The sequence below is a fragment of the Ovis canadensis genome, chromosome 10 (genome assembly GCF_042477335.2).
Source record: "Ovis canadensis isolate MfBH-ARS-UI-01 breed Bighorn chromosome 10, ARS-UI_OviCan_v2, whole genome shotgun sequence".
In the NCBI taxonomy this organism is placed as follows: Eukaryota; Metazoa; Chordata; class Mammalia; order Artiodactyla; family Bovidae; genus Ovis; species Ovis canadensis.
This window is the reverse complement of record NC_091254.1, coordinates 74,262,156-74,273,256: the sequence shown is the minus strand read 5'-3', so window position 1 is coordinate 74,273,256 and position 11,101 is coordinate 74,262,156.

Here is an 11,101-nt window from a genome sequence, read left to right as displayed (position 1 = left end):
TAAATAAACCTTAGATAACTTATAACTTAAATAAGTTAATTGGCTAAAAAATTCTGGTCATTAAAAATGATGATGATGATCAATTCCCTACTTCTAGTGTCAAAGCACATATATTTCTGGTCTTGTAAGTATATATTCAGAAGTTTGGCTCCTGGCCAAAAATCCAAGGAGTGATTTTTCAGACTTGATTATAGATAATTTCAAGTCTTTACCAAGAGCATCATAAAAGAAAGCTGCCCTCCCCACATTGGCTTAGCGCAGTGTCAATCCACTGCATTCTCTGAAGGGAGTTGCAGTCAAGAACTCAGACCTCCTTGCTGGCCATACTCTGGTTTGCATCTGCAATTCCTAGCCCAGTTTCCTTACTCAGAATCCTTTTTATCTGGGGTCTTTGGCCAAGACCTTACTCAGGTGTCTCTGATGAGGCCTTCTAACAGGGGAGAGGGGAGGGAAAACTTGAAGACACTTTTCTTGATTCTGGCTCAGTTCTCAGTACTTTCCCACTTCTGCTGCTGCTGCTGCTAAGTCACTTCAGTTGTGTCTGACTCTGTGAGACCCCATAGACGGCAGCCCACCAGGCTCTGCCATTCTTGGGATTCTCCAGGCAAAAACACTGGAGTGGGTTGCCATTTCCTTCTCCAATGCATGAAAGTGACAAGTGAAAGTGAAGTCGCTCAGTCATATCTGACTCTTAGCGACCCCATGGACTGCAGCCTACCAGGCTCCTCCGTCCATGGGATTTTCCAGGCAAGAGTACTGGAGTGGGTTGCCATCGCCTTCTCCGTTCCCACTCCTAGACATTCCCTTGCCCTTGACCTTGGCACCTGAGTTCATCAAACTATAGGAAACTTTTGTTCCAGGCTCTCTCTTCAGTGATACCATGCCCATGACTGGACTGATCCAATGGACCTTCAATAGGGGGAAATTGGAAGAGGAGGTGTACGTGTGTTCTCTGGTTTAACCACCAGCTTAAAATATCATGGTTAGTGATTAAAGGCTTAACTGTTACTTTCAGTTTGACTTGTTGTTTTCACTGACAGCTGACAACTCAGGTCTTTCTCTCCAACTCAGCTGAGCCCCTGACATATGTTATTACTGAGATAGCTGATTGTTTTTGTCAGGGTATGCTGTGTTATGATGTTTTATATTGAAATATCAGCCTCTAAATCTCAAGCAACAGAAGATTACTCTTCACCCAGTTGACACATCCTTCATGGGGCATCAGATTATTGCTCAACACAGTCCCTGGGGGACCTGAATTGACAGAAGAGCTACCATCTTAGCTTTACTGGTTAGTAAGTGACAGGGAAAGTATGTCCTGGAGGATCTTGCATTAGCAATTAAAAACTGTGACCCAGATATGGCACTTATTTCTTCTGAACACACTCACTCACACTTACTCATGAGGCCCCATCAACTCTAGAGGGGCCAAATAGTATAACCATATAATATTACTGGAGTCTGTAAGTAAGTCAGAACTATTTGGCAGACAATTGTTAAAACTAACTCTCTGAAAATAACTTTCTTGTTAATATCCATTCTCGTCCCTTAGAAGGTGTATTGCCTACTTCCAGGAACTCTACAAATTATTCAAAGTGAGGTTCCGTGGGTTCTAGTGAGTAATTTTCTGATTAAATAATTCATTCCCAAGTCTCAATGCTCATGTTAAAACGGTGTAATCAGTAAGGAGTCATGATCATGCAGTTGAGAGGGGAAGCTCGGTCAGAGTTTCTTAGTTGCAAATAATGAACTCAAAGCCATTTCTTTTTTTGTGTGTTAATGGTTATGGGGTAAATATTTAAGATGCTCAGCTAGAGCATCTGATTGACTAAGTGCTAATTATCACCTGGAAGTGGAGGAAAGCATTGGGAAAAGGGTTGATCCAATAGAGGGACCCTCTGGGAAATCCCCTAGGATTCTCCACTGTGAGAATACGCACTGAGATTTACAACTCTATCAAGGTTACACAAATTGAGGTGCAGTGATTCTCCAAAAGGAAATTGGAGTTAGAAATGAGAACTGTAAAACAGCAAATAACAACTAATGTTAGGGAATAAAATTTGCTCAAGGCCAGTTTTTACTTACAAGTTATCCCTGATTCATTTACTGAAAACAGTGCAGTCTAAGGCAAAACATATTTAGTATGACCTTCTTTTTCTCAAGGTGAAATACACAAACTCATAGTCTACAGAAAATTCTCCATATCCTTGATGACAGAGATTGCCTTGCTCATTTTGGAATGTCCCCCGTGACTTGCTCCCTGACTAAATACCTGAGCCAAAGTCACTTCCTATGATGACAGCAGGTAACTGGCAAATCTTCGAAGAAATATCATCACATTGAAGTTGATACTAAATTAGAACAATGCTGTTTGGCTTGATGAGAGTTGAAGCCATGTTTCTGGCATATAATAGATCTCGTATCAGTACCCTTCAAGAAACTCCATGAAAGCATTAACTATGCTGTTCTTTCAGAAACTTGGTCAGATACAAGAACTCTAAAAATAAAAGAGAAGTGTATTCTTTATTTTAGGACATAATGTCATTTATTAAAAACATGTGACTTTGGTGAAGAAAACCGCCTTCTACACTGAATCCACGAATGAATACAAATAGAGAGTGTTAAAATCAGTGATTATGACAGAATACTGCTTTAGCATACAGCTACTGTGTCAAGTGGAATCACGGGGCCACAGAGTCTCTTAGATCTATAGAAATCCCCTGAAACCTCTGCCCTTTCCCCATAATAACTTGAGTGATTATAAAGGGAAGACACTAGTTATTGGAGGATAACATAACAATGATTTATGTGTTTTTTTTTTTTTAATGTTTCTTTGGTTGGCTCATTGATTTTAATCTATAGCAAAAGAATCATTTTGTTTGTGGACGAATATCATAATCAAGCAGCATGAGGATAACTAGACCACCATGAATAAGCTTAAATACTAATTTAATATGATAAACTAGATCTGAAGTAGACACATTATTGAACATTGTCACCTTTGCTATTTTTCCCAAATGCTTTAGTAAATTTCCAAGATCCCATGAAAAGTAAATAGGTAATAAATTTATGATCTGAATGTAGATCTTTTGGTATATAATCTAGACTTCTAAATAAGTTATACTTATTTAGTTTTATTGTTATTATTTATTAACTTATTTATCATTGTTACAACTGCTTCACTGAAACAGTTATAATATATAATTTGATGATAAACAATATTTAACACTTGCAAAAACCAATACAATTAGTATAAAAAAAGCTTGAGTAGGTTACTTGGCCTAACCAAGTCTTGGTTGCCCTCCTACTAAAATGGGGTATAAAGAAATGAAGTTACCTCTGTTATAGCATCTGTTACAGGAGCTGGCACAGAGATCTTCAGTAAAGTTATCTTCTCCTCCCTGCCTTTTCCTGCTTTCTCTTCCTTGATCTTTATTTTATTCTCATTTCCCCTTTCTTCCTTTCCTTTACTAAACTTTATGTTCCTTGGGTTTCTTTTCATGAATTATTATGTTTAATTTTAAAGACAATGTATAGTTTAATAATCTAGAAAAAATCAAACACCTATAAGAGAAAAATACTCAAAACTGACAAAATCTTTAAAAATCGTTTTATTTCTAAATCTGTTGCTGTTACTGCTTTATATTGACATTTGAAACAATATGTTTTAAAACATGTATTATTTATGTGTTCTCTGATTTAACCCATCAACAAAGATTTGTTGGGGAGTGTTTGTAACCCTGAATATGGTCATTTAGTGTTAAATGCAAATGTTTAAATGTAAAGACCAATGAAATCTATTTGATTCTTAATCTACATGAAAATAATTTCTCTGTTGTTAGGATAAACATTTTCATTGAGTTTTCAATATTTTTCAAGTTAAAAATGTATTAAAATTTAGAGTTTATTAAATTATGGTATACACTAGATTAATATTGAATATAAGTCATATTGCCTAGATTAAAGATAAACCTGTACTGAAGTTAACATTATAGAAGTAGTAATATTTCCTGAATCCTATACCTGATGTAACTCTTATACATCACTAGATGGCACTCTACATTTAGACTGTGATAAATGTTTTTTCAACCAGAAGTACATTATTTGTGGTTTATAAAGAAGAATTCATCATATAAAATAAACATATGATCTACCTTCCTCCCTATAAACAAAGTTGAGATTTCCTCTACTACTTACTGGTGATGACTAAGAAAACCTACAGTACTTAATTAAAACAATTTTACAGTGCCAAAGTATACGATGAAAGACTAAACTAAAAAGAAGATACACAGGTAACTTTTAACTGTTTCTCATAAATTTTTCAAACCTTATTTTTGTTAATTTTAAGGCTTAATTTATATGTATATATCCAGTAATATAGAAATAAAGTATATTGATTTCTGTAAAAAAAGATGACTTACTGTTTAAAAAGCTGCCTAGCTTCTTAAAAACTTTTTTTAAAATTTACAAGTAGATATACAAATAGAGTGGATACAATAAAAATGAAAATACTACTATTAAAATATGTTTTCCTAATCAAATATAATTAGGAGTTTCCCCAAATAGACAATGATAACTTATGTGATTGTTTTCTCAGATGTAAGTTCATCAAATTCTTAATTTCTCTAGAGTATTTTTAGTTTCATGAAAAGACTAAGTTCATACTTGTCTTACTTTCCTATGTAAGTGATTGCTTCCCATATAAAGTGATACGACTGAACCTTTGGAACTGTTATCCTGATCATTTGAAAAGTAACCAGCCAATGATATTATGACCCCAGCATAATTGAAGCCGTCAGCTATTCTCTGTCCAGGAACAAGGCCCCGGATGGTTAGCAGAAGGGGCGATGAGGTGGCTCGGCCTCACATTCAGGCTGTCAATTAGACTGCATTAAGGAACACTTTTAGCAGGGTTAATACCGCTGCTAGAGAAAGGCGGGCATCTGAAGATAGCCAGTACTTAGAAATATTCTACATTAGAAACCAACTTCTCCGTGGATGGAAGTCAATGTGTTTATCTCTTACTCTATGCTAAGGTCATGGCTCCAATTACAATGTAAAAACGCATGAATTCTGAATGGTTTTCCTTTGCTGAAGACCACAGATTTTTTTTTTTTTTCTTTTCCTGACTGCACACTAAAGATCAACTTTTTAATTGTCTGGGTCAGATATGTGGGAAATAACTATTATATTCTTCCCTTCCACAGTAAAGAATGAGATCTTTGAATAAAATCCCTTCTGAACAAATGAAAAAAAAAAAAAATGTGGAGCTCTGTTCCACTGCAGCAAAGTTTCTTTTTCACTAAGTCTCTATATTGTGAGAGGAAGGGAAAAATCCATCACTGTTAACACTGATAAATGGGTAGAATTTTAGTATTCATATTTCTGATTCAATTACAATTACTGTGACATAAAAGGAGATGGCAAACTATTATGTTACTTTGGGATATATGAAATCCATACAAAACCCATAAGGGGGAAAATATTCTTAGAGTTGTTATTTTCTTTAAATAATCCAAAAATGTTCCATTGTACTATGAAATCAAAATGAACTTATTTTAAATTCTCACTTCATTTGAAGCTAAAAGTTATCTTTGTCAATACTGATCTGGTATAGAGATAGTAGGAGATCAAGAATTCAGGGAAATGTATTATTATAATTGCTTGTGAAGAAAAAATTTAAAACAAATATTCACTTACCAGTGTTAAATTTACTGAGATTTGGTGTTGGATGCAATAAAAGGGCTATAAAATTAAAATGCTTTGTTAAAAAATAAATTATGTTATTCAAATTGTCATAAATAAAGGGAAATAAAGAATTGTTTCAGAAAATAAAACTTTAATAAAGATACGTAAAACAAGCACAAGCTTTGGCCCCAAATTCTTCTCAGAAATCAAATTGGAAGCTACCAATGCCAAATTCAATGCATCAGTGTATCAGAAGTCTTTCTAATAACCACAAGGATATTTGTCAAAAGAATGAGGGACTTGGAATTAGACAACCTGGATTTGAATCCTAACTTTGTTCTTGCTAGCTTTTAGAATTTGGATGAATGATTTAATCTACTTAAGCCTAGGCATCTCTTGTCCTAAAATAATAAAACATAGCACCTAAACAATCCTATCATCAACTGCTTATTTAGCTGGTGACCTAGAATTGAAATGTCTGGAAAACATGACCAAGCATTCATTTTATAGATTAACTCTAGCTTCTTCAGGGATATAACTGCTTATTTTTATGGCCCTTCCTCAAATTCCAGCTCAGCTGTATCATTGTTCCAAATTCTGTCAATTAGTAGGATTTAAAACACACCCCAGATTTTCTTAGAATAAACTAGAAACATATATTTGAATTATTTTAAAATGCAGCAAGTAACTCTATTTATTACATAATGTTCTATATATTCCAAAATGTATTTGAAGCAGATACATATATCATTTACTCTAAAATATACCTGGTTAATATGTTTTGTAATTTGGATCACTTACCATTATCTTTAGCAACCCAAGATTTAGGCTACAGGGGTTTTTGTTGTTGTTGTTATTTTTTTTTAACCAATCAATATAAAAACTAAAAAAAGATACTTCCTTGGTAAAGAATCCATGTAGCAATGTAGAAGACACCAGTTTGATCCCTTGTCTGGGAGGATCCCACAAGCTGCAGAGAACCTAAGTCCATGCACCACAACTATTGAATCTGTGTTCTAGTGCCTAGGAGCCATAACTGCTGAGCCTATATGCTGCAGTAACGAAGCCTGTGAACACTAGAGTCTGTACTCTGCAATAAGAGAAGCCACTGCTTAAAACTCAACATTCAAAAAACTAACATCATGGCATACTGTCCCATCAGTTCATGGGAAATAGATGGGGAAACAATGGAAACAGTGAGAGACTATTTTCTTGGGCTCCAAAATCACTGCAGATGATGACTGCAGTCATGAAATTAAAAGATGCTTGTTCCTTGGAAGAAAAGCTATGACCAACCTAGACAGTGTATTAAAAAGCAGAGACATAGCTTTGCCGACAAAGTTCTGTCTAGTCAAAGCTATGGTTTTTCCAGTCGTCATGTATGGATGTGAGAAGAACACTCAGTCGTGTCCAACTCCTTGTGATCCCATGGACTATACAGTCTATGGAATTCTCTAGGCCAGCATGCTGGAGTGATTAGCTTTTCCCTTTCCCAGAGGATCTTCCCAACTCAGGGATCAAACCCAGGTCTCCTGCATTTCAGGCAGATTCTTTATCAGCTGAGTCACAAGTTGGACTGAAAAGAAAGCTGAGAATCAAAAATTGATGCTTTTGAACCATGGAGTTGGAGAAGACTCTTGAGAGTCTCTTGGACTGCAAGGAGATCAAACCAATCAATCCTAAAGGAAATCAGTACTGAATATTCATTGAAAGGGCTGATGCTGAAGCTGGAGCTCCAATACTTTGGCCACCTGATGCAAAGACTGACTCATTAGAAAAGACCCTGATGGTAGGAAAGATTGAAGACAGGAGAAGGGGATGACAGAGGTGAGATGGTTGGATGGTATCACCGACTCAATGGACATGAGTTTGAGCAAGCTCTGGGAGTTGGGGATGGACAGAGAAGCCTGGCATGCTGCAGTCCACGGGGTCACAAAGAGTTGGACATGACTGAGTGACTGAACTGAACTGCAGTGAGAAGTCCATGCACCCAACTAGAGAGTAGCCCCTAGTCCCTGCAAACAGAAAAAGCCCATATGCAGTAAGACTCAGCATAGCCAAAATAAGTTAAAATTTTAAAATACTAAAATTTATATAAATTATTAAAAAGGAATATGAAAATACAGTAAGCATATATATATATATTTTTTTTTTCTCTTGTGAGTCCCTTGGACAGCAAGGAGAGCAAACCAGTCAATGCTAAAGAAAATCAACCCTGAATAATCTTTGAAAGGACTGCTAAAGCAGCTTTAATATCTTGGCCACCTGATGCAAAGAGCTGACTCATTGGAAAAGAACATAATGCTCAGAAAGACTGAAGGCAGAAAGAGAAGGTGGGGGTGACAGAGGATTAGATTGTTGGATGGCATCATCAACTCAATGCATATAAGTCTGAGCAAACTCTGGGTGATAGTGAAGGTCAGGGAAGCCTGACATGCTACAGTAATGGAGTTGGAAAGAGTTGGACATGACTGAGTGACTGAACAACAACAACAATTATTTATTCTAATTTATTGAACGTGAATAGGATACTGGAGCTCAGGCTGGGGTCAGGCCAGTCTGATTCTACTACTTCATGATATTTTCTAAGCTTTTGTTGATCAAAGTATTAGTTCACAGAACTGTAGCATCCACACCAACTGGGGACTTGTAACAAATATACACTTTCAGTTCCCAAACCATACCCACTTCAGTTTAGCAACATCTGCAGGCAATGGCACCCCACTCCAGTACTCTTGCCTGGAAAATCCCATGGATGGAGGAGCCTGGTAGGCTGTAGTCCATGGGGTTGCTAAGAGTCGGACACGACTGAGTGACTTCCCTTTCACCCTTCACTTTCACGATTGGAGAAGTAAATAGCAACCCACTCCAGTGTTCTTGCCTGAAAAATCCCAGGGACTGGGGGGCCTGGTGGGCTTCTGTTTATGGGGTTGCACAGAGTTGGACACGACTGAAGTGACTTAGCAGCAGCAGCAGCAGCAGCAGCAGCATTTGATTTATAAGTTTTGAGAAGCATTGCTGTTCATGTAATTTATGTAGGTTCACAAACTAAATGGCCTATTGCATTAATTACATCTTTGTCATCATTTCATTATTTCAAAGGAGCCGTGGAGTACAATAATCTGTCAGGCAAAACTGTTTATGCCAGAGTAGCTTTAACCAACATTTCTACAGAAATAGAAAGTTGAAACTTATGTGTTTCCATTATATACAGGATGTTAATCAATTAGACAAGTTGAAAAATTCCTTTCCATACAGAGAGCAAAAGAAACCATTCATTTAACTACTGATTTTCCTGAAATGAAAAATCATTGAATATATATGACTTACATCTCTGTGTATCCGTCTGTTTCTTTGTGAAACAGTGATTTCAGTATATATATATGAACACACAATGGTGTGGTCACTCACCTAGAGCCAGATATCCTGGAACATGAAGTCAAGTGGGCCATAGGAAATGTTAACTATAAGCAAAGCTACTAGAGTTGATGGGATTCCAGCTGAGTGATTTAAAATCCCAAAAGATGATGTTTAAAGTGGTGCACTCAATATGTCAGCAAATTTGGAAAATTCAGCAGTGGCCACAGGAAGGAAAAGGTCAGTTTTCATTCCAATCTCAAAGAGTCAATGCCAAAGAATGCTCAAACTATCATACAATTATACTTATTTCACATGCTAGTAAGGTAATGCTCAAAATCCTTTAACTGCTGCTGTTGCTAAGTCACTTCAGTCGTGTCTGACTCTGTGCACCCGCATAGACGGCAGCCCACCAGGATCCTCCATCCCCGGGATTCTCCAGACGAGAATACTGGAGTGGGTTGCCATTTCCTTCTCCAATGCATGCATGCATGCTAAGTCACTTCAGTCATGTCCGACTCTGTGCGACCCCATAGAGAGCAGCCCACCAGGCTCCTCTCTCCCTGGGATTCTCTAGGCAAGAATACTGGAGTGGGTTGCCATTTCCTTCTCCAGCTAGGCGTCAGCAATATCTGAACCTAAAACTTCAAAATGTACAAGCTAAGTTTAGAAAAGGGAGAGGAAGCATAGATTAAATTGCCAACATTCACAAGATCATAGAAAAAAAACAAAGGAATTCCAGAAAAACAACTATTTCTGCTCAATTGACTGCACTAAAGCAGTTGACTGTGTGCATCACGACAAACTGGGAAATTCTTAAAGAGATGAGAATACCTGAACACCTTACCTGTCTTCTGAGAAAATCTGTTTATGGGTCAAGAGACAACAGTTAGAAGAGGAGAACTGACTGATTCAAAATTGGGAAAGGAATATGACAAGGCTATGTATTGTTGCTTGTTTATTTAACTTATATGCACAGTACATCATATGAAATGCCAAGCTGGATGAATCCAAGTTGGAATCAAGATTACAGTAAGAAATATCAACAACCTCAGATATGAAGATGATACACTCTATAGCAGAAAGTGAAGAGGAACTAAAGAGCCTCTTGCTAAAGGTGAAAGAGGAGAGTGAAAAACTCACTTTTAACTCAACATTCAAAAAACTAAAATCATGGCATCTGGTCCCATTACTTCATGGCCAATACATGGGGAAAAATTGGAAACAGTGACAAATTTTCTTTTCTTGGGTTCCAAAATCACTGCTGTTGGTGACTGCAGCCATTAAATTAAAAGATGCTTGTTCCTTGGAACGAGAGCTATGACAAACCTAGACAGAGTATTTTACAAAAACCAAACTCATCCCTTTGCTGACAAAGATCCATATAGTCAAAGCTGTGGTTTTCCAGTAGTCATGTATGGATGTGAGAGTTGGACCATAAAGAAGACTGAGAGCCAAAGAATTGATGCTTTTGAATTGTGGTTCTAGAAAAGACTCTTGAAGAGAGTCCCTTGGACTGCTAGGAGATCAAACCAATTAATCCTAAAGGAAATCAACCCTGGATATTTACTGGAAGGACTGATGCTAAAGCTGAAGCTCCAACACTTTAACCACCTGATGTGAAGGGTGAAACATTAGAAAAGGCCTGGAAGCTGGAAAAGATCGAAGGCAAAAGGAGAAGAAAGCCACAGAGGATGAAAGAGTTCGATAGCATTACTGACTCAGTGGACATGAATTTGAACGAACTCCAGGAGATAGTGAAGGCTGAGGAAACCTGGTGTGATGGACTTAGTGTAATTATTACACTTAGAGTGTAAGAGTCGGATATGACTTAGCAACTGTTCAACAAAAAGAACATGAGAACAATCATCTTTACTCAGTGCCTTTTCAACCTTTTTTGTTTTCTTTATATCCTCAAACATGAAAATATATACAGCATTGTCAAGGAACCATAATGAATAAAGAGAATAATATCTTAAAATGTTTCATTTCTTCAAAAGTTTCATTTGGTAGCCATCTCCTCTGTCTCTTTTAGAAAAAATTGTATTGTTATATT